Source organism: Colletes gigas, unplaced genomic scaffold (genome assembly GCF_013123115.1).
Source record: "Colletes gigas isolate AHSC1104 unplaced genomic scaffold, ASM1312311v1 Colletes_gigas_Sc00006, whole genome shotgun sequence".
In the NCBI taxonomy this organism is placed as follows: Eukaryota; Metazoa; Arthropoda; class Insecta; order Hymenoptera; family Colletidae; genus Colletes; species Colletes gigas.
Window position 1 is genome coordinate 3,549,070 of NW_025106635.1, and position 24,513 is coordinate 3,573,582.

Below are 24,513 nucleotides of genomic sequence, written 5' to 3' on the forward strand. Positions count from 1 at the left end.
CCGGTATTACCATACTTGGCGATGAAGCGATGCGTGCCAAGTACGCGTGTCAGTGCGCGAACTATTAACGCGCGCGCATTCGCGCGGCGTTCGTTCAACAGATGCTTCGTTCTCTTCGTTTTCCCTCGAGAGGCGCGACGTTGATTTTCGCCCAGATTAGGGTCAGAATGTAAAGCAACAGCGGTACCGTGATTAACGCGTGCGTTAATATAATCAGCCGACAGAGCTCGCTAATTCCAACAAGCGAAATCTGGTCCGCTGGCCTGGAATCGACAGCCCGCCGCGCGACACCCGCTCCCAATTATCCTAATCCGAAGTAAACTTTGCGTCGCTATTCGCGTTAAGTACACGGTCGCGTTAAAGCGATTACCTATCTCTACGTGACGACGAAGCGAAAACTCTTTACGTCGATTTTTAGACTGCCACGGCGATCATTGTGTTGCAATATTGTCTCAGAATCTGGTATGTCTGCCTATTACACACCTTTTCTACTTCTGCTGTAAATTAAATCATACTGCACATATCACCCTCTCCTCGAATGTATCACTGATACTGGATATCGTTTATTTCCCTTAATTTGAACGAAGGTTTCTTTGTTGTTTAGAAAGTATCTTCAATTACACTCGAGCACGCAGCTGTCGAATATATCAATTTTAGTTATTAACTGCATCATTATCGTATCACTTTTAGTCGAGTATTCGTATTAACAAACATATCCATTATAATTCTCTATGTTTATCAGATTTCATCCTCTTCGTCACAGACCGTATAATATGAATAATACCAGGAATATGCGCGAGCAAAATAGAATTAGCGGAACCAGATTGACCGTTGTAATCCGCAAATAATTTTATAAAGAATTTCTATAAAAATCAAATAGTGGTTTTCTAAAGTTTTATATGTACTATTAGCGTGTAAAGCATCGATGTAGGAATATCGAAACGGTTCGATTCGAGCGAGCCACGCGCACGCCCACAAGGCCTTATCGCGTCCCCCCGTGGCGCGTGTTAATTGCCTTTAAATTCCAGCCGGAGTCGAAATAGGCATCGGGTGTAATGATAGTCGGAAAGAATGCTAATGAAGAGAAAACGAAGTTCCCCGGGTACGAGCCGTACGATCTGTAATTTCGTCGTGGAAATGCCAAAGACGCGACGGAGGAGGGTGGGTGCACGGATGGCGAAAGAGCGTGGCGCGAGGGAACGACGGGGAACCAAGGCGCACTTACAAATTACGACGCAGCCGAGTCGCGAACGGTCGCGATGGACAGAACCCGGCAATTTGGGAAGGGCGACGAGATTAAGCTGCGCCCCGAAAACCATGATTTCGTCGCGACGGAGGTGCACATTATTCGCGAGAAGCGGCAGGGAGGGCCGCACGGCGACGAGAAGCATCGCCTTTGACTTGCTAATTTCCCATCGGTCCCCATGGGTCATTCGATGTTTTCGCTTCCTGGGCCCAATTATGGCGCGCGATTCGCGCCAACGTGCCGCCCCCTTGGCGTTCCCTGTGCTTTTTTCCAGGGAAACGGGGCGTCCAACGTGTCATTTTTCTCTCGAACCGCCGTGTTCGATGAACGAGATATTCGGGAAATCGGAATCACCGACGGTCGAGCAAAGCTTCGGGGACTCGTTCCAGATTTTCTCGGAACAAAGAACCGTATATAAACGAGCGTGTCGTTTCTATGATGCGACGAACTGCATCAAAGGTGTTCTTGTTGAATTACTTGTTCGAATATCCGAACACTTGGGTTCAAATTTTGAACAAAAAGTATTTAACCTTTAAATTTGAAAACTTGAAACGAAGGGAAGACATTTTTAATAAGCATGTTCTATATTCTCTAAATACAGTATCAAATAGCCCTACCTGTAGCGCGCGAGAAAGATGACACGAACCTTCGGTGTGTTCGATTGTTAAGCTTGCAGCGTACTATCCATTATAGAGATGGAAACGAGACGTGTTTAGATATTATCGACCCATTGACGCCAGAAATTAATTCTCTTGTGTCAATCCTTTGAATGGAATGATTACGGATGGTTTGGAGCCTTGTTGAGATTTGTGACTGGTGCATTGATACATATCAATAACGTACCTATTTCGATGTTTATGTTGCTAAAATATACGAATAATATACGGTTTACAGATCATACAGTATTCATTTCATAGGATGTTACTGCGAAATTGCAATTTTTTTAACTCATACAAACATGGTATTCAAATAGTATTATCAATATTGTTTTTTCCAAATACAATGGGTACATTCCTTGGTATTCAAAAGGAATATCTGCAATGTCTTAAGCTAAACTTTTTTTTGAAAAAGAAAGGCTCAAGAGTGACGTAGAAAACGATGGTCGCCAGACTCTCAGTTTTCGAGGTACAATTATTCGAAAGTTGAGTTATAGGAAGAAACCACGCCTCTGTGGGAACGAGGTTAAAACGATTCTGTCCACACAACGAAGACATATGTAAGGTACGACTCCCAATTGGTAAAATGGGCGTCACCAGTTTGATTCTACCAATCGAGAGCCTCACGCTTTTCATGTGTGTACTAAAAGACTCGTAGGTTGTCCAACTCTGTCGAATTTACATTCTGTTCACGCATCAAAGTACTGACTATGATCTAATCTTGATCTAACTTAGCCGTACTCGTTACCTTCTACCATGGAACGCTCGCAAACTTTGCTCAACGTTGTCAGTAATCGTTTATTTCAGTAACGACCGCTCCAATTTGGCCAAGTATGTCAAAGAAAGATTCACGAGTGTTCCGAAGGGAAAGATAGTAGCCTGTTACATCTTATATATCCTCTCTTATCTTCTATTGCCTGTAACTTCTGAACTGGGTCTGAGTGATCTTTAATCATGACTTTAGGATACTCGTTAACTTTCCTCTTACAACATACTTTGCGGTCATTGAAACGGCAACGTCGTTAACGACGGTTCGTAATTACCAAAAGCTCTTATTTAAAGTGTGGTATGCTCATGCGATAATAAGGACTGCTTTTATGGATTATTCAACAGTTTAGAGGGTAACAAACGAAACTTTCCTTTTAAGAATCTTTTATTGTACATCGAATGGGCCCTGCAAAATTTTCTCCATGAGTACTAAAAATTAGAGAAAACTGTTCCAAGTCACAAAAATCATACGTTCAGAGATCTTAAAACGAAGGTCGTTGCGACATACAAAACCGGACGTAAATTCAGGAAAGCGGAAAAAATTTAAAACACGATAATTAATTGTGCCATCGTGTTTGAACGTGGACAGGTACAGGCGAGAACTCTCCGCGGCTCCCTTTGACTTGCTAATTCGAAATTGAAATTGCACGGACACCGAGCGAAAAAAAGAGCGTTGTTGGTTTTTGTTCGGAGAAATTTCATCGGCGGGAAACGTATTGTCTGGCCCGTTCCGTCACGCTTCGCCGGTGTCCATCGATTCACGCTTTTGTCGCGCGGTCGAAACTTCGCGGTATGAACTAAAATGATTAATTGAATATTGGTACATCGCGACGCGAGGGAGCAATCGATCCCCGGCGTCGATGTAACACCCCCATTTTTCGGTCGCACAAGTGGACGAAACGGAAGGGAAAAAAGGAGGGTTGGACCAGCGGCATATCGAGTCGTCATCCATGATAGAGGACGTGATTGTGCTTGTTGGTTAAGGAGTGGGGGGCGTATTCTCGCATAATGGACCGTGTACGTTAAAGTTTCCAAGAATCAAACTTTTTCAAACGATCGCTGGAATGCTCGACGTACTTTTCCTGCTCCGAACGATGCGCGAGTAATCTGGCCAACTTCTGCCAACGATATAACGTTTATTTATTTGCTAAATATATTAACAATTACGGTACTGTCTTTGCGATCAAACTGGGTCCATCAGAATTCGCGTGGACTGGTTTGAACGAGACTTTGTTGCGATAGACGCGAGGCAGTTAACGAACTCCGAGTTCACTAACAAGGTTTATCGAACGCAACAACTTTAACATTCAATGTAACTAGCATTTAGTACCAAGTTCGACTGACACAGTGACTGGTACGAATACATTCGGTTTTATAGGAACAGGACAATGTTTAGGAAGGTTTCGGTGGAAAACCGAGAAAATAACTCATTTATTTAATGTTAATGCTCGCAGCTACGCAAGTGTTTGTCAATGGGAATTGGAAAATTGGTCGGTGGATCGTTTCGAAGCGACGAACGGTTTTCACGGGTCGTTAGGTTTTCGGGACGTGGGGGTATGCACGCGTGCAAAATGTTTATTCACGAGAAGCGGAAAAAGTCAGTCGCGTAAGTTGTCGCGCGTAGTCGCTTGGAATTTTTGCCTCCGGAAATAAACGTTTTATTAAACCGGCTGGATATTCCGGACGAGAATTTTTTTATTCGAGCGAGCATAAAATCCCGAAGTGTCCCGGGCATGTAAACTATAAAGCTAACAGATCGACCGTGTCATCTGCGCCGGATGACAAATACTACCGGCAAGAAATGGACGAGTGGCTCCATATATCACTTAGATAATTATATTATGCCGCTTCTGGTGCGTATTTATAGTCGTCTCGTTGGTCGCGACACGCAGGACACAGAACGCTGTGTTCACCCTATCTGCTCTCATCCGGTTCCTCGCGGTACCTAGGGAGATAACAGTAGTGGGCTGCGCCGCGAAGGGGTAAAATATTAAATTGTCCGTCATTTATACCCTTCATTCGCCCCGGCCATTGCCAGGAAACGCAGATGCTTTCGGGACGATAGTATATTTTTTTTTTTTTTCGACGAAGCGCTTTCCACTTTTATCTCGCTCGTTTATCGCCGGAGGGTTGAACAATTAACCGCATTTATTACCGTGATTCGCGTTTAACTCGGGCGATTTTTCACTTTCCGAAGCACGGAATAATTTAAAACCTAACTGTCGAAGGTTCCTTTGATGCTGAATCGCAATCCTCGCGCTATATTGTCATTGTGATAACGGGGAATTAAATCTGAAGTCAACGTTAACGTTTAAATCTTTAGATACTTTGAAAGGTGAGCTGTTATTCCGCATGAATTAATGCTCCACGTGCGCCATACTGATGCATTTCCTGGTCTTCTTTATTTCCACGCCATTACATCTTACTTAATTCCCCACAATGGGGGCGGATTGTTATTATTTCGACGGTATTTCCAAAGGTAATTTGCCCCTTTCGCGTCATTGTTTCCGAGCTGGTTCAAGAAGTCTGCATTATAAGGTAGTTCTATACGAGTCGAATAAAGCGTGCTGTTAGTTGTTCCGCCGTGAAGGAGGTCACTATGCAACCCGTTCGTTCTCGAGAATGCATTTAACGTGGTTTGTAATCACGCACCATGCCCACGAGTGCATATTAATTCGTAAATCGTCGCGACCGTCCGAGAGTCGAGAGACGCCGGTTGAAGCCATCGAGTACGAGTCGTTGTATACTCTTCTCGACGTGACTTTGAGCTCTCTCGATGGGTATCGTCGAGTACGCGAGAACGTTTCCTTCGACGATGTCGAGTGTTTCATGGGTTGCGTAACATCGAATTGTTAGGCTGCGCGGGCAAACATCGATCGCGAGCGCGTTTTCCTTGGTCCTTTCGCGGAAAACTTGCCTCCTCCGGGCGACTTGACTCGCCTTCCGAGGGCAACTTAACGAGGAAACTTTAAGGTTAAATCGTGGCAGTATTGCTCCTTCAGCGTCCCGCTTAACGGCGAAACTGCATGGCACTGGTTAAGCATAGTAAGAAAGAACGAGGAGACGAGCGAAGGAAGCACGGACTCGAGAAAAATGCTTTCTCGCCAAATGTCTAGCGCGTTTTGAAATTATAAAGAGGAAAGGAATTGGATCGACGGTTCGGGACTTCGAACGACCATTTTGTCGGCCCGAAACGTTCGAGACGTCGATGGATTTCATCTTCCCGAGCCTAATATTCGTAAATGGCTGCCGGCTAGGTTTCAACTGGCTCGATAAATATAGATGTTCTCGACTACGTTCAATTTATTCTCAACTACCATCAATTTAAAATTTAAAATAACACGAGAACGAAACGCGGAGGTACGATGGAATCTCTCGTTCGCTGGACGTTGTCCGTAATATTTTGCATGTATTTCGACGATTATTAATAAATTCTTTGTACAGCGTACCTAGTCATCTTGCAAGGATCTCGTCGAAGAATCCCGATACCGTAGACGATCCGCTAATTCGTTCGCGCCGCGGATAGATTTTTAATTGCAATTAGCGTGCGTTGGGCCGGTTTAACGACGCGATTATTTCGATATTAGTATCGTTATAAACGAATTAATAATTAAATCACAATCAGCGACACCGGGCGCGGGCGCGATCCCCCGGATGAAAGCGTTCCTGGGGATTTCTCGCGTAATACACACGTTCGTTTCGGTATTTCAGTCATTAGTTTTTAATTATCTCGATCGCGTGGTCGCGTACAAATAACGTAGCTATACAAATTGAGAGGGAACGCGTGCGTCGGTCTGGATACACGATGATGGCAGAGAGAATGAACAGAGAGGGGCACAGAACGAGGCGCTAGTCGAGTAAATAAATTTGTCGAACTCTCGTCGCACGGTGCTCGTTATGGAAAGCATTCGAAGTATGTGGTTCAATGAGGCTACGAGGGGGCGAGCGGATAAACGTATAACGCTTCGCGACGACCTGTATCTACGTGTGAACGTGGTTATAATCGCGACGGGAACAACTATCCACGTGCTTTTCTACCCCCGTCAGTTTTCTCTCATCCCCCGTATCTTTGTACGGGGCACAAATTATCCGCTTTTAAATCGCACGATTGTAACGAAGCCTTTCCTTTTACTGTTTAACGACACACGTTTACCGCTCCCGACGCGACGGAATGTTTGCTCGCGTTGTGCGTTGGCATTTAAAATAGAATACTTCGCGCCACGGAAACGAGAATAATTTCTTTTTCACGGAACGGATGTTATCTTAATTGAAAGCCGGAATGAATTATTTTTCGCGCGGGATGACTCGTAACGAGCATAGGGGATGATTTTTGGTAGAAAGAAGAACGTAAATTTAAAATTATAGAATAATATTTGATCGCGCGAGGCTTTGGATTTCTGGGAAAACAGTTTTGAAAATTCGCGGAATTAATTAGTTGTTTGCGTAGGCGAAATGAATGAATGGATGAATTTGCGAGCGAATTTGGTTCTGAAGTGGGAGCTTTGCTTTTGAACTTTTGTTTTACCAATTGACGAACTGTCGAATTTACTAGGGAGACGAGGTGGTAGGATCCTTAAACGCTGATATAAATATTATTTAATTTAGCTTGCCATGCTGCATACGTGTGTCTCGTTTCGTGTTCCAGTGATGGGTTGCTTGTATAATCGACTTCGACCATACCCTTCAATCTTCCATAACTCGGAAACCACGCTATGTAACGTTTTTTACTCGTTTTCGCGTGTAGATTTACTTTCCAAACTACTGTCGTGCGTTTATCAATCGCTGCTATCACTCCTTGTCACCCGTTTGAAAAAAAAGCATAGAAGTCACGACAGGTAGATACTCCATCGTCAGAAGAAACATATTCAGCAAAATAATCGAACCTCGTGTTTTTTTTAAAAAAAAAGGCAGATCAAAAACTTATCATATTTTTAAAAACAAACACATACGCATTCTACGTTCTGAGAATGAAAATCTTTCAAACGTTGCACGTGTTTAAAAATTAATGTTTCCTAAACACGAAGCTCGCGAGTCAAGTCTCTCGCTTTGGTGTATCACCTGTCCTGCTATTTCGCCACCTGTTACGGCGCAGCCAGTAGAAATTTATATTGCACGAGCGTATCAAGACAATGGATTATAGCTTCCACTCGTCGCACTTAAAATAATTTCAATTCCAGCGACGACGTAGACTTCTCGAGTTGCATGGACAATTAAGATCCGGCTGAGGGCGATATTCGCCCGGGCGTTTCTTCGAGATAAATCTCCCTTTTAATCCGAATCCGACGCTTCGGCGCTTTCCTTCGCTTCCTCTTAGCGCGGATATCCCGCCGCGGTTGATGAATATTACAGGCGAAGAGGGAAGAGCCCGTCGTCTAATGAGTAGATCGTGCGGCCAACCGTCAACCCTGAGCACGTATGAAAGGATTCAGGTCTTCGAGCGTACAGAGTCAAGTTATGGGACGTTGGTGTGCGTGCACGCAAAATCTCTTGGCACCGGTGGTCGAGACGTTTCGCCAACAGCTATTTCTACGAACGTCGTACCGACGAATTTGTCAAATTCGAGCAATTAACGATCTCCATCCGCGTCTGTAATTATTGTTCGGCACATACATGTGCCGATAACACGCACGTTTTATATACGACAGAGCCGGTCAAAATCAATATCGCGATAATAGGAACGGGAATCGGACCTCGACGGAATACAATACTCGTTCGCGTTTCATAGTTTAAGCTTAAACCCCAAACAATGCGTCTTGCTATTGGTTTTACTCCATTATTAGAAGAGAAGCTTCTTCCTATTTTCATCTCCATTAATCGTCGTTCGTTCCGTGTCTTTAGAAATATCGGTCTTCGTTATTTAGTTACTAAAACCTCGTTCGTAACGTATTGTTCGAGTAACTGTGCGCCTATCGCTGGTCAGAATCCGTCTTGGACGATTTTTCTCGGCCGGGAAACTAGTAGACCGCGAATTACGAAGGTTCGCGGTCGATAACGTTGGACGGGTGTTTAATGAGTCGTCCGGGTGGCTAACTCGCAGCTTCACGGGTACACGGCGGAAAAGATCCCGGGGATTCACACGTTTGTCTGTGCACGCGCGTGTGAAATCTCTGCTTGTTAGTAGAACCGTTTCGCCGGCAGTCGTTCGCCGCGGATGTCGGGTTAACGTGAATTTAGCTGGATCAGAGCGGCATCCAAACTCGGCGTACCATCAAGAGAGCGAGCTCGAACGGTTCGACGCGTCTTCTGGTCGATGGGTAGAAGTCGGAGTCGAGCGATGGTGGGTGCAGCCGGTGGGAATTTATCGCTCGCCTAGGTAGGAGGATGACAATTAGCCTGGAGCACCCTTGGAACAGTGAGCGCCGTTTTAACGAGACCATGCCGTTTACGAGTCGAGTTTGGAGTCGGTCGGGTTTCATGCTTCTCGAAGGAACTAATTAGATAAGGGTTGCTCGCTTCGGGCGTCATTCGTTTCCTTCGACTCGATTTCTCTGTCCTCCGTTTGCCTTTCCATCGTTTTCGCCCGACTTTTCCAAACAACATCCCCCTACCATCGGTCCTCAGCATCGCGTGTGTCTCGAGCCGCGATTAATCCCGACAATTTCCGCTGTCCGACGAACGTTGTAAGCAACAGATACGCGGCTACCTGAATATATAAATTATATTAATCTATTTTCAACAAAAGCGATCGCTTATGCACGCAGAGTGATTCATTACCTACAAAACGATATATAATGCGTACCGTCGTACCGCAACCAAGAAGCAAAAATAATTAAGGAACGATAATGACACCGCGACCGTCTGCTAGACCGTTGATGAATGGACGTAACTGCTCCGACCGTCTCTCGAACGGCTGCGACGGCAATAGGTAGAACAGGTTTCTCACAGCATTCTTTTCCATCCCTTGTACGGATTCAATCTTGGACGCGAGTGTCCAGCGTCGAGTTGAAACATTATCCAGAAAGGAAGACGCGAAAGCCGTATCACAGCTCAATTCTGGTTTCAAAATTCCATCGAAGAGACGAGGTAGTTAAAAGTAATCCATATCTCGAAGGCAGTTTCAATACCGATATTAATATTCGAAATGCGTTAAGGATAGCTGGTCGAATGTGTTAATAAACCGGATCTGTCTTCGATAAATTATCATCCGTGTAGAAATCTGTTTGCCTCCTGTTTTCCTTTTGCCGACGACGCTGACTTTTACATCCTGCAAGAAGTAATTGCAATAAGTTAATTGGATGTCGGAGCGTGTTTGAAAGGAAGAGATAAGCAGTTATTCATTGATGTAATTTTCATCCACTGGTGCAATCGTGCAATTTGATATTCTTCGGGAATTGGAAATAGATCGAGTTTCCTTTACAATTGAGAATCATTATCTTATAAAAAGTTTGAGGCAAATACACTAATAGCCACTAGTCATTGATCGTCATCGCTTCGATATTATGTTTCTTCAACACGTTCTCTGCTCATCAGATTTTCATGACGTATGACATATACGTCAACAGATAATTTCATTCAAAATCCATTTGTGTGTTGTAGAACACACGTTCGAGTTAAAGTCAGTGACACGGAAGCGTTCGTATGTTGCAACGATACGTGCCAACTCGGATACAGGATGTGAGCAGTGAACGTGTTAAAATGCTTACACCAAACGAATACCGAATATTTCCAAACTTAAAAGTAATGTTGTTATCATTGGGAGCGTCGTAAAATAATAAGCACATTTTTGTTTGAAAAACGATTTTGATTTAAATCTTTGAATTAAATTTATACATTGCTCTCGTGTTTCTCGAAGGGGTTAATTCGATAAGGGTTGCCCGCTTCGGGCGTCATTGCTTTCCTTCGGCTCGGTTTCCCCGTCTCCGTCTTCCTTTCGTCTTTCGGTCGTTTCCAGCCGAGTTTTCCAAACAACGTACGAGTCGTCTGCCTCGCGTGTGTCTCGGCGCGCGGTTTACTCCAGGCAACTTACGCCCCTCGCTTTCGAAACTCGTCGTTCCCGCGGCGCGAATTAAATTGTGACCTGTATTTCGACCGCTTCTCTTTTCTCTCGTTCTCCACTTCCGTCTGCACCAGCTTAATTCGCGCTAAAAGCGGAGCTGAGACGCGCTGTGCCGGAGGAAAATAGGAAAACAATATAACGGGACCGTTCCGCGAAAGAAAAATGAACGACGCGAGGAACTTTTGTCGAAAGTTCGCGGTGTATTTTTAATTTTCTGGATGCTCGCGAATAATCGAGTTTTGAACGGATTTTGTACAGAATCTGTTTTACAAATATCTACGTTTGCAACGAGAAACCGCGAGGCCATCGTCTTTTACGTCGAACTCCGTTTCGCTCGGTATCTATTTAAATGGGTAAACGGTCAGTTCCACGCGGAACACGTGTACACGCGAAACAATGCAACGAGATAGCCTGGACGTACGTCTGTTCTTCGTTGAGCTCACGGTAGCCGCGATATACCATTCCGATTATAGTACGTTACCGCCTTCCTTAACGAGGCCAGCTACGGACTAATCTCGCCGCTCTCCCGCAACTATGCCATTGACTCGCACGGAAAGCAAACGTACAGATTGCTTTTCATCGGCCCCCTTTCGCTTTCTACTCGCGTGCAACGGTCCCGTGAACGGCCTCTGGTCGCGCGTGGTTCGCCCCGGGAACTTTATTTCTTCCGTTTCTTCTATCATCGCATCGTCCGTTGCTTCTCGTTCGCTCGTCGACGTTTCTTCTCGTTCCACGACATTAGCCCTCGCGTTTTCTTCGACCCTTCCACGCGCTATTTGTCTCTCAAATAAATCACCGTTCATTTTCTCGCGTTTCCCGCGTCCGTCTTCCTCGCGCGTTTCCGGAGCTCCTGGAGCCCGTCTATCGGATACGGGCGAAATAAAAAAATGAACTTCTTATCTGGCACTCTCTAACCCCTCGTACGATTTAATTACGATCAATTTTTCGAGCGTATATTATTAAATTTGTTTTAGGAATAATCTGTTTAATATTCGCCTCGTAGATGGTAAACGAACGTGAATGTAGACCATGTTTCAGTCATAGATCTTCGCCAAGTTGTTTATCTATTCATTCGTCACGGCCGAACGTTTCGTCTCGTATCCGTTTAAAGATCTCTCGAGGAGTCTTACAGTATTTAAATAAGAATGCGTTATGGTCTGGCTTGTAAGAAACCTTAAGTACGTGGTTAACCCGTAAGTCAGCGTATTTATAACTACTGTCCAGAGTTGGAAAGATGATTAGTATCACCACTCAATCCCCACATAGAAATATATGCCTAGAATGTGTAATTAATCCACGACGTTGTTTTCTTTCTGTTTCAGGTAAGTCAAGTTAACACCATCGAATCCAGAAGTAGATGACTTCTTTCCGACTTAGCGTAAGAAATAAGTACCGGTGTTATATTTTACGATTTTTAGCACGTAAGGGGCGCCAACGCTAGTTTTTCGGCGGCGCAATTTCTGCTCCTTGACTCAAACGGTGGGTTGCTTTGACAGGCAGCGAGATCGAAACCGATTGCAGGTGAAAGGGAGTGTCGCTGACAATCGAACGATTCGATCGGCCAAGCGATCTTGAGGAGTGTTGATTCAGGTTATGTGAGAAATTCTTGGAAATACCTCGATGGCGAACGTTGCCCCGTGGGCGGCAACTGTTCTCGTTTAGAAAAATGGACAGTGGGAAGGTGTAATTTTCTCACGTTCCTGATCGGTACTCCGATGGCAGTATTTCCAAGATATACTTCGTCAATCGATTGATTTCCTCCATCATTCCTAAGCAGCCGACGTTGTCTGCGGTATAAATTTTAGACATTGTCTTTCCTTTCTCATCGAATCCGAGTAGAATTTAGACTATCGACTGAATTTACGATCTAATAAAATTTCTCTTCTTTATATTTAGATTCTACGAAATCTGCATTTTACATGCAAGATTCTCCCTGCGCAACTGCGACGATGCGACTGCAACGTGCAAGTTTCGTTCCCAAAATATATCCCGTTGAATCTTTTACGCGTGCAGTTGTTATCACGAAAAACAAATTTCTGGGGGTGCGCGCGAGTACGAAAGTGTTTGTCTTGGAGTGTCAAGACGATCTGCTCGGCGAATCTATTTCCAGCTCGCGTTACGCTCCCTTCGCGCGATATAACCGCGTTATAAATATTCATCGAATACGACAAAGTCTTTAAGGATATCCAGGAAAGCTACGAAACGCGAAGAACAAGAATTCCCAGCGATACGAGCTTCAGCTCGGTTCCGGCTTCTGACGCGACGAAGGATATCGTAAATAGTCGGACGAGTGGCTTTCGGTATTCCTGCTGCTTCATCCTGTGAAACCTAATCGAGACGCACACTGCCGCGAGGAATAGTGCCTCCGTTCGCGCCACTCTCGGATACCATAAATACGTGGCCATGGTCTTAAAGGAGGGGGCACGAGATATACTCCCACGTGGTATTGCTGCTGTACTAGCGGCGATCCTCCAGCGTGGGCAGATGCCAACTTGCACGACAACGGTTCCGACGACGCGAAAGACGACGAAGACGAGGACGAAGCCCGAGAAGAAGAAGAAGAAGAAGTGGAAGAAATGTGGAAGGAGGGACTGTGACGCAAGATGGAGTCGGCGAGCTTGCTGGACGAGCTTGTCTACATAAACGTCTCTCGTTTCTTCCTTCGCGCCCTCGTATACATGTCCCCGATTTTCTGAACAGCTTCCGAGAGTACGTGTGTCGAGCCGGTTACACCGACGAGATGCGAGGGCGTGTATCCCCAGAGCCGAGATGCGTGTGGCCTGCCACTATTCGCGTCTGGAATTCGAATCCAGCCGCGCAGCTGTCCGTACGTCTTTCCCGAACGCGGCGACCGGGGATCGCCGGTTACAGAGCCGTCCGGGACCGTGTTCCTTTTTTTGTTTTTCTAAACGTGTCCATTCGTGGAACGGAGAACCCCGAAGAACAGCGACGCCGTTCATGACAAATTTCTCTGGTCTTTTTCTCCGCGCGAGATCCGTCGAACGTCGAGGAACGTCTTGATCAAATATTATTCCGCTCCCCGGCTCGGTATAAAATTATTCTGGCGAGGAAACACGATTGGATGGAAAAGGTTGGCCGAGAGTCTCTCTTCGTGCTTCCTTGTCATTGTCTCCGGAGACGTCGGAAACAGAAACTTGACGCGCTTTACGGATGGCAAATGTACAGCGTGAAATATGGCACCGCGCCCTAAGGGATTCAAACGTAATGAGAATGATATGGTCCTCCGATGGCAGCTCATCGTCGCTGTCTTCTAGCGTTCGCCGGCAAAAGCGAGAACCGTTTACGCGGGAGGTAGCTATTTCTTTTCGCCATTTCGTCGTGTGTTTTTCGCGCCGCCTTCCATATCCTCCGCAAATCGTTCTGGTACGTGGGACGCGCGCCACGACACGTTTTCGAGACGTGTTCTCGTGGAAATACGTGCCACCCGTTACTCCCGCGCGACGAATCGGACACGAGGGTTACAGCTGCTTGACAATCCTTCTTCGTCGTGCTGCTCGATGGCACTCGGATGTTTGAACCGGCGGAAAACGCCCTGCACAACGGCAGATGCGCTTTCGACGATCCTTGCTTCGACGCGTGACGCGTGCTTTTCTTCGCCAGGGGGTGTGTCGAATTTTGTATGCGAATTAGGGGAAAATTATGTCTACATCTGTGCTAGGCATCGAGGAATTGCTGTACACCTTTCGTGTAATTTTATTCGGGAGCTAAATATAGTTTTGATTAGACAAGGTTGAGCAAGAAATAGTCTGGGTTAATGCCCAAATTCATACAGTATATTTATTTTCAACAAAAGTGATTAGTAGAATGATCTATTACCTACAAAACGATACGTCAATTTCATAATAAAGAGGAAAAAATAATTAAGATATGATAATGATACCAGGACCTTCTGTCAGGCTGTTGATGAATGGATCTAAACTACTCCGACCACCTTTCAGACTCTTGATGCCAAGAGGTTAAACAGGTTTCCCACATTATTCTTGTTCATCCCTTGTATGAATTCAATCTTGATGCAGGTATTTAGTGTTGACTTGTAATATTATCAAGGAAGATCGGAACTTAATTTTGATTAAAAAATTCCATCGAAGAGACTAGTCTTGGAGGCAGCTCGAACGATGAGAATGACATTTTGAATGCTTTAGGAACAGATTGTATTAAATATGGTAAACCGGTTCTGTCTCCACTAAATTACCATCTGTTTAGAAGGTTGAATAGCCTCTCTTCTATCGGCGAGGGTGATCGCGAAAGGAGCGACATCGAGAAGTCATCCATCGATGTCACTCCTTTCTGTCTTGTCACGATAGATTTTAGCACATCTTAAATTTCCTCGTCGACAGCTTATACCGCGTAATTGTATTTTTGATGAATGAAATTTAGGAACTATAATTGTATATCTAAACTTCCGTAACATTGTACACCACAGTCAGAAAGTAGACAGCTTTATGCTTTTTTTCACCTTCCTCGGTTTCCAGACGACCCAGTCGCCGAAAAGTATACCTCGAAAAAATTCATCGCGGGGATAGTTGTTCGAATCAGGGATTAGAAAACTTATTAAAAAGTTGGCCGAGCAAGAATGCATGGAAGCTAACGGAGCAATAAAAACTTGGACCGATAAGAACTCTTCCCTAGTTTTATAACAAGAAATCCGCAATTCCTGCAGCGACCCAATATTCTCCTCGCTCTCGCGTAAATATTGGCGAAAGTGTCGAGGAACCGATGAGGCCGTCGAAACTTTTAATCGGTTTCGAAAGACGATGCAGCGTACAGGTGATGCTCGTCAAACGATACCGCTTCCGGCCGCCTCTGGTCTTCTCTGAGACTCTCGTTCTCGTTCCACTTCCGCGAACTGGAGAGAGAATATCGGGCGCGCCGTTCGTTTCCGGATGTCCCGGCGAGAAACGTTCACGTTTACGGGGAAAACTGGGCTCAATTTTTGGCCCAGTTAACGGCTCGCAATCCGCGTTCGTCGCGCGGAATTCGAGGCACGTCGAGATTCGCTCAGGAATTCATTGCGGGCGCAGGGGATACAGCTGTCCGATCGCAGCCCTTCGCAATGCGATGGTACCGTGGAACGCGGATATTCGAGCTTACGCGAAGGGGAATCCGCACGGTTCGATACGCGTCCGGCTTATTGACTTCCGGTGACGTGGGAATATCTCGTGGCCGCGCATTACCTGCTAGTTGCACGGAATCTCGATCATCGCGGCACGAGGTTCGCGCCCCTGTCCCGAGTAGCCAATTTCGATCGAGAAACGGCTGGAAAAATGCCCCTCGTTCGCGAAAACTTTGGCGAATAATAACGCGGTGGAAATAGAGACGAACGAGCCGATTAAGCGGAATGGATGTCGGCGATTACAAAGACGGGCAGACTGCGTGGCGTTCGCCCGAAGATAAAACAATAAATCATATCTCACTCGGGGCCGAGCAACGCGGATTCTTTATTTCCGGTTCGCTGGCCGATTAATTTAATCGCAACAATCGTCCTCGCCGCGATTCCATTCTTCGGAAACTCTTTCCACGAACATCGGTACCGTATCAGGAGTGTTTATTGCGACGGAGGGTCTCGCGCCCTCCCACGCAATTTGAACGTAATTGCAAGATTTATAGGTTTAATAATCTCTCGCGTTACACTGCCTACCGGGCTTGATATTAATTTTAATCATTTTTCGCGTGGAACTTGTATGGCTACAACCACTTTGCAGGCTTTTTCCCTGAACGTTATTATCCTCACGTAGGGGGCACGCTTTCTCGTGCACGATGCATGTGCACTTAAATAATTTCCATGCACTTTCAACGGCTTTTAATTGCTCGAAAGTAATCTTTATCGTCCGGCCGTGCTTCCACAATTATCTTGGAGCTTTAATGAACGAAAGGTTAGTCGGAAGAAACGTACCTCGTCCGAGGACGACGAAGTGTTAATTAATATCGCTCAATCGGAGCTTCTGTTCCCGCGTCTCGTCAAGAATTCCTCGTCGACGCCGGACGGGCAGAACTTTACAATTGATCGCGCTGAATTACACCGTTCCCTCGCTAATTATGTTACTTTTATTTTCCACCTATCTCCAACGCCAGTTCCCTTTTATTACAATTAACAGCTTTGCCGCTGCGCGCAGACGGTCCTCGCCGAGCAATGCTTTCCTTGTTCTCGCAGACTACGCAGCTTTCCATGTAACATAATTCCTATCGCGATATAGACGGTCGCTGAACACTGTTATTAAGTGGCTCGTTAGTATTAGAAGCGTATTCAAATCGTTGCGATACGTACGACCTCGTTGCTAATTTAATTTACCGTGCGAACGAACCTGCCTCGTAAATTAGATTCCGCGGTAGATCGATAACGTTAAGTGTCAAATTATTTAATCGGGCAATAAGTCCGAACTTTTTAACAAGCCTATCTGGTTTATCACTTTCTCACGAATGTCGTTCGCAGAAAACACGCATAGGAAATGTAGCTGTTTTTAACTAACAAAGGGAGAAAGAAATGTTTAGGATTAATTCTTCCTTCTGCATATCTTTTCTCATATCCCTTGCAGTAAACGAAGTTTACTCGAGGATCTATTGTATTCTCGTAAATAAATGAACGTTTCGCCTGGCTCTTTTACAATCGACCCGGTCCCGGTTATAGTCTAGCATTATTTGCTCTAATACACGACCCCGCGCAGAAAAGGATCGCTAATATCAATCGAAAGTTGCAGCGAGCAAGGGACGAAGCGGCAGTTGGGCTAAATTGTTGGTTGTCTCCGAGAATTAATACGCTTGGACGGTGCACACAATGCGTGCACTTTCACGTGGCAAAGGTCGATTAAGCCCGGTCCCTCGATGATCATAGACGATCGAACGCGCAACGAAGAAAAGGTTTTATGCTAATTCTTGGCGTCGAGCCCACTCGTTGCCGCGACCGAGCATTGTCCGCTAATAATCGCTCGACTACGAGTTCTCTCAACCCACTGGCTGCCTAACCCACCGGAGCATAATAATTATTTCGCGAATACGCGGTTAGAAAATTACCGAGTAGACGGTCGGCTGTTGTTCATCGCGCGGAGAGACAAAGGCGAAGACGCGCGCAAACGGGAACGTTGATGGTACTTGGCTGGCGTTCTTAGAAACGCGTCTGGACGATGCGCAAAGTCTTCTCGTTCGTCACTTTATCGCTCGGTGTCTCAGAATTTTTAAGTCCCCGGCTTCGACATGGTAATTCTTAACCACTTCGACACGTCCCTCGTCGCGTCTTCTCGCTCGTCTTTAGCACGACGACTTCTGGGGGTCCCGATCCAACGCGTTTCTAGCAATTAGCGTTGTTCTGCGTTCCAACGCCAAGTGCATTCAGACAGTTAGCCTGTAACCGTTTGATCCGATGATCACGAACGCGTTATACATCTACGGACGGCTATAAATCCAAGGGATTTAGTCTGAGTATTACCAGTCCTCCGCATCGGTGATCTATAAACGAAGGATTAATTCGAGTATTAGAAGACCGACGCATAGACTGTAAAAGCAATTTGAATACATGATTATTTTGAACGATGGAAAGTATTATGGACATTTTTTTAACTATCACGGTTTTGTGTTACGGATGAGCCGCTCTAATTGCACACGATGTTCCAACATTTTCCGAATTGCCAGGTCCGTTCCTTGTTACTTCGGTTACAACTACTTCATTAGCATATAAATTGTTACGTTACTTTGGAAATTAGGAAAACAAGAAACGTAAATTCAGTCGGACTCCGTTATAACGAGCACCGAGGGGCTGACAAAATTTCCTCATTGTAAACAGAGCTCGCTACATTGCTCATATCAGGGAACTCATGTCCTATATTATTCATATTTCAGCACCTTGATAGAAAGATAAATTTTTTAAATAAAAGGGACACGAAGGATGTCCGTGGTTGTTTAACATTTTTATTATTTGTCGATCCTCTTTAGAAACTAAATTGAAATTTAAAATAGAAAAGCATCGTGACAAACGTTACAAATTCATCTACTGCGAGAATGATAAAATTGAAGTCCCAACGGGGACTTCGAACGATACCGGAAGTCATCTCAAGGTAGAAACGGTAAATCCGTAACGAGTCAGAGTCTTGTCGATGTAAAAGTCGCAGTGCAATTACAGCTGTCGGAGGGTGGGGGTTAATTATAAATATTCAAAGTACGTTATCGAATCGGCAGCGTCGTTCCCGGAGGGTAATAATTATTTCACGGCGATGAGCCGAAGAAATTGCGAAACGAAGAACTCGAGGAAAGATAAAGATGAGCCAGTTGCGCGACGAGGACCGATGATATTACTCGGACGACGTTCATTGAAATACCGCCACGAGCCGGAGAGGAGACTTATTTTCCTTCTTTTCTCTTTGGCTCGCCGTTGGTGCGTCTTTGTGCCGCGGCCTTCTTCGCGAGTAGCTTAATTTGTAAGTCTATCTCGCTGCTCTCAACGAATATTTTTACGATTCCGTCGTGAATTTAAGCCGCGGGCTCATCCGCGCTTCCGTTATTTCCAACTCTTTGAATGGAAGCCATAACCGTATCCAGCCGTTGACGCGTCAACCATTTCGCATAATCGTCTTTGCATAATCATTTCGAACATTTCGTGTTTCCACTCGAACGTCAGCGACTTTCTTGCTGCTCTGCGTCGTGCCTTTTGAAACGATGTCACGGTGCCCGCGTTTATTGCACGCCCCTAAGGGACACGCCTGGGACGTAAATAAAATACGACCACGTAATATTCGCGATGCCTATTTGTTCAGCCGACATGGTTTCCTTCGTAATGTATGCAATTCCTCGTTTCCAGTTCTTGCTCTAGTTGCTAATGTTGTTACATTTCCATTTGTCGGCCACGCTAAAGGGACCGTACTAAAGCACGAATAACTTGATATTCCCAGTTTCTCTGTTTTTCGTCCTCCCCGAGTTTCTGCTTCTCCTCGACGTATCGTATTTTTACTTTTGTCGGTTCTATTTCTTTTCACACGTTTCTTTAACGAATTCGCTACACGCAAGTAGTTAGAAAACAACGCGTAACAGGTCGATATACAGGAACAATATAATCAAACCGAATTTCAATTTATGGGTTATTGGATCATCGGAGATCTTTATCGGATTGGAAACATATTTGCATGCCCAAGAATCGCTCTCATGCAATATTGTACTGCAGTTTAACCGCTGACATTTATAAAGGGAAACTCGCAACAGAGATTATTAAATTTTCATAAGACGGAACATTAAGGCCACACGTTCTTCAACGTACATTCCGCCCAACATAGTCAGGCGATCCGTGAAAAAATTGTAAAAGCACGGTTTATAGTCGGTCGTGTTGATACATTTTCCACGGTCGAGTTCTTGGGTAAAACTCCACTCGTCCTCGTGCATTTAAGAAAATGTGGTTCGATCAATCTTATCCAGCGCAAAGTGGAGCGAGACGAAGAGATAACAGCGATCAAATTTCACTTACCACCCTCTCGTAATATCGTGTCGGGGCTTTCGCGTTGAAATTCAGTGGGAATGAAAACCACCGAGACAATCGTCCGTTGTCAATCCCAGAGCATATAACAAATTGTCCCCGACATCCGCTTCGCTGAACCGTAGATATCGTTTACACGCGCGCGTTGCTCTCTTCCCACCCTCTGGCGAACTTATCATTCGCGTTCCTCTTTTTCCGCGAGCACGTTCGTTTCCCGTTCCGTTTTGCACGCTCCCCCAACATCAGGGACGAGAAAGCGACGGTTAACCACCACCAACGCCGTCGCAACCACCGACAGAGATGCGGCGTGGCGATGGCGGGGCGGCGTCGGTGGTGGCGGTGGCGGTGGTCGGTGGTCGGTGACTCCGTGGCGCGTCGTTAAACCATCCTCGACCGGTGCGCGACGTCGACGTCGCGTAGCGCAGGGCGCACGATTTAAATTTAAATAAGCGCGACGAAGCTGCGATAAAATATAATTAAGTTCGCCGCGCCGGGTCGGATGTGGCGCTGAAGTGGCACGGTGCTACAACGCGGAGGTCGTGGGAGGGGCGACGGTAGAACAGAAGGAGAAGAAGCGGTAAGGGAGGGCGGACGGTCGGAATGAAAAGATGAGGAGGCTCCGCGAAAGGGATGAGGCCGTGGCGACGACGAGCTCACCATTCACTGTACACGTATATGTGTATATACGTGTATATTATGCGTATATTGCAGCAAGGGCGAGCCCAGGGTATCACGTCGCTACTTAACTTGACGGACTTAATGGCCGGGCGTAATGGGCGCGGCCGCAAGAAAAGAAGAACGTAATTAAGAGTGGCAAGGATCCCCGTTGCCGGTTACCAGGGCCAAGATTTATGTTATGCGGTAATTTCTGCGAAATCCTGCCGTCCTGACGAGACGAGGAATTTCATCCCCGCGAACGCCAGGGGATAAACCGACCTATAGAGGCGCGCGTCGACGCCGGAGACGTCGGTGTAGCACGTTTAACGATTTGTAGAGAGAATTGTTACGGTTGGCCCGTGTATGCTCGCGCGGCTTTGAACGTTCCCCCCCCCCCGTACGGTGTTCCCATCAAAAGTGGCGTTATTTCTGTAGGTACCGCCGCAGGTGGCAAGTAGTATACGGCTTGTAAGTTGTAACTTCTCCGGTGGATGTTTCGACGACGAACACAGTATTCTCCCGGCGATCGGACGATGCCCTGGCGATTTATAGCTCGCGGTAAACGCGGCATACATACCGGTACGCGGTGGACGGATAGATTTATTGTCCTCCTCGTGAGAGCTCGGGTATCTTATTAAACGGTTGACTCTCTCGGAGGCGCGAAAAATCGTTGTAAAACGAATCGAGAGTTCGCCGCGTAACGTTTCCACGGACCTCGTCGAGCGGAATTCGACGCGGAAAGAGCCGTTTCATCAAAATCGACGCGAAACGCGGTCGTTCGTCGATCCGAATGGCAACGAAACGTTATACGCGAACGGCGCGGGACATTTCTCATCGTAATGTGATTTATGGAACATTTTTAACCCACCCTCCTCCCACGAGGCAACGCTGGCCCATCGTTGGCGGACCGAGTCCCCTCCAGCCTCGGCGGACGTTGATGGTGTTGCGTCTCTCGCATACTCTCGCGATCGTCCGCGTTTTATCATCCTCGCGCGTACACGCGCATTGTTCCCCCAGCGGCCGGCATCTCGCCGATACTTCACGCCCGAAACTAATTACCGGCTCGAAAAATTCCCCCGCTATTTATTGCTCTTAGTCGGCTCGTCCGTGGCTCGTTAGAACTGCGCGGAACACCCTCTCCCACGTGATTTACCGTACTCTTCGTATGTTCGCTTGTCATTCCAACCGCATCGAACTCTCGTTGCTTTCATTGCTGCAACTATTTTTTTTTTGCAATAACTTTGCACAAACGAGAGACAGATTAACAAAATTAGCTGTATTAATAGTTCGTTACAGAGTGGAATTATATTAGAAATATAATTTTGAACTGTTTTCGTTCAAAACGCTTCTGTTTTGGCAGAAATTCCTACATCCGGATGGAATAAAATACAGCATCGAGCCGGACTCGTTACGGGACCGCAAAGGGCTGAACTAAATACTGTAGGTAGTTTGTCCAACCCCGGCATTTGTCAAGTTATACCTGCTCCACTTTGTAACCGAACGATGCTCTCACGCATTCGGCTCGAAACACGTTTCCAATCCGTTGCAATCGCACCGTGGCAGCAGTACGCGAAAGAAACACTAGCGCAGCAGATTTAGTAGAAAAAGACACAATAGGTTCGTTCTGCCCCGTTAGGCAGTTGGGTCATCGCTTTAATCCATCGCGGCGACGTACGTGAGCGTGCACGTACATGTGGGGATACGGTACAAGTGGTTTTCCTTCGGGGCGATCGTTACATCACCGGCACGAACACGAACACGAACGCGAACGCAGCGAAACGCCTGTATCCGCGATATTTTCGTAAGAGCAGCGGCCGTTTCGCAGCGTTACGTCGAAGGGCTCATTAGTAACCGACATCCCATTATATCCCATCGTAAATAACGCCGCGCACGTACACGCATCGGGGTCCGTGGCCGGGCTACGGTTTCCAACGCGATGTTTGGACGTCGGGGGAAGAGACTACGAGCCGAACGAAGTGCCAGCTCGTAAAGCAAAATCGTAAAAGGACGCCTCGAGGACCAAGGGTCAGGCGAAACCTTGGAAGACACCCGAAACCCCATCTCCGTCTTGGTGCGAATCGCTCCTTGTACCGACTTACAACGTCACGGGTCGCTATTAGTTTGAAGAAGATTAGCCTGTTCGCCGGACACCGGCTAAATCCTATTCGAACGAAACTCTTTAATTAAACTCTGAGATATTCTTGTTATTTACGTTGGTAAAGTAAAATGGTTTGTCTATCGAGAGAATCCAATATCCATTCAACGTTCCTCTCGTAATTAACGAGTAAGTCCGTCTTGTCAGCGAGGCGTACGCAGACGCTACCAAGAGTTGGGGCCAGCGGTTTGTGTTTTAAAATATTGCTGTGGCACGACCCAGAGGCGGCGCATATACATTCTTCCGGTAGACAGTACGTCTCACTTAACTAATGCGTTTCATTCTCGTCTTCCGCGTATTAAAAAGATTTTAGGCAGACGCAGTCGAGAGGCGAAACTGTTTTAACCATATGTCATAGTATTTTAACAGACTAAATTAAATCACACGAAATTTTATAATTCGGAAGTTTCCACCCTTGGCGAACGGGGTAGTATTTCATTAGACCTTTCACAGCTTTAACTACTTGCGGAAGAAAACGATAATTAATTGGGTAGGTTCTGCTCAGGGGCTTTCAAACATTTTCAAAGATCCTTTTTGCTCGGTAGTCGAGTTCGACCGTTGCGTAACCCACCGAGTTATTAACAGAACTCCGAGAGACAAATCACGTAGGCGTGTTTATGATAATCTACGCGTATGACGGATCGTCGAGACCTATTTAAATCCTCGCGAGATGTCGTCGTTACGTGTTGAAACGAGGTAGATATCCGATGGCGTTCCACGGCTGGCTCGGTTTCGACCGAGGGAGAACAGTTTCGAATTTCGCCACCGATATTTTCGGCGCGGGCTTCGAGACAGGTTTCCTCCGGCGTTAAATTAAGTTAAATCTCGTTTAATCTGGGCTTTCTACGATTCCACGGAAACGGTCCGTGGCCCGAATTTAGATGGAGCTAATCTAAATTCCCCGATCTGTAGCCCGTAATCCTTGGTTACGTGTTCCGGTCTCGCTCCCTTTGTCCCTTCGTCATCTTTCGTAACGCTGCTCGAGTTATTTTCCGGAGCATCGCCGCTGGATCAGCCTCGTCTTCGTCGATCGTAAATGCCGAGATTTTATGCAGGATCCGCGTCTCGTCGAGGACATCAGAGTGCTCGTGACAGGATTTATACCGGTTCCATCTTTTGTCGGTATTTTTTTTTTTCTCTCTTTTTTTTACACGAAGCTTGACAAATGTTCGCGACGCAACGAGGTTCTGTCCGACAGAAATTATTCGTAGCTTGTTAACACGACGGTTTTCCATTTCCAGAAATTGAAGAATCTCCGGGATTAAATTCAGAAATAATTCTAATGTTTACACGCGTATAGTGGTTTTGGTTTGTTCGATAAAGACGTTAAAGAAATAAAAAAATGTAAGTAATTACCCATGGCGCGTACAGATCGTGCGTGGATACGTGTACGCGTCGTCGAGAGTCACGCGTGGGTGTATTTATAATAAGCAATAAGTCGTTCGATGTATAATAATTCTCGCGCGAGGCGGATATTTCACCGACGGGCGTAAAATTTCTACCCTGGGTCTCGTGCACGCGATACACGTGTGCTTTTGTACCGGTGTGTCGAGCGTGGGCGGT

At 46.1% G+C, this 24,513-nt stretch overlaps 1 protein-coding gene across 2 annotated transcripts in view; it reads left to right on the forward strand.

The window, feature by feature from the left end:
- The window catches only part of LOC122395832 (MOXD1 homolog 2), a 221,614-nt gene that overhangs the window by 22,020 nt on the left and 175,081 nt on the right, over positions 1-24,513 (forward strand). The window lies entirely within an intron of this gene.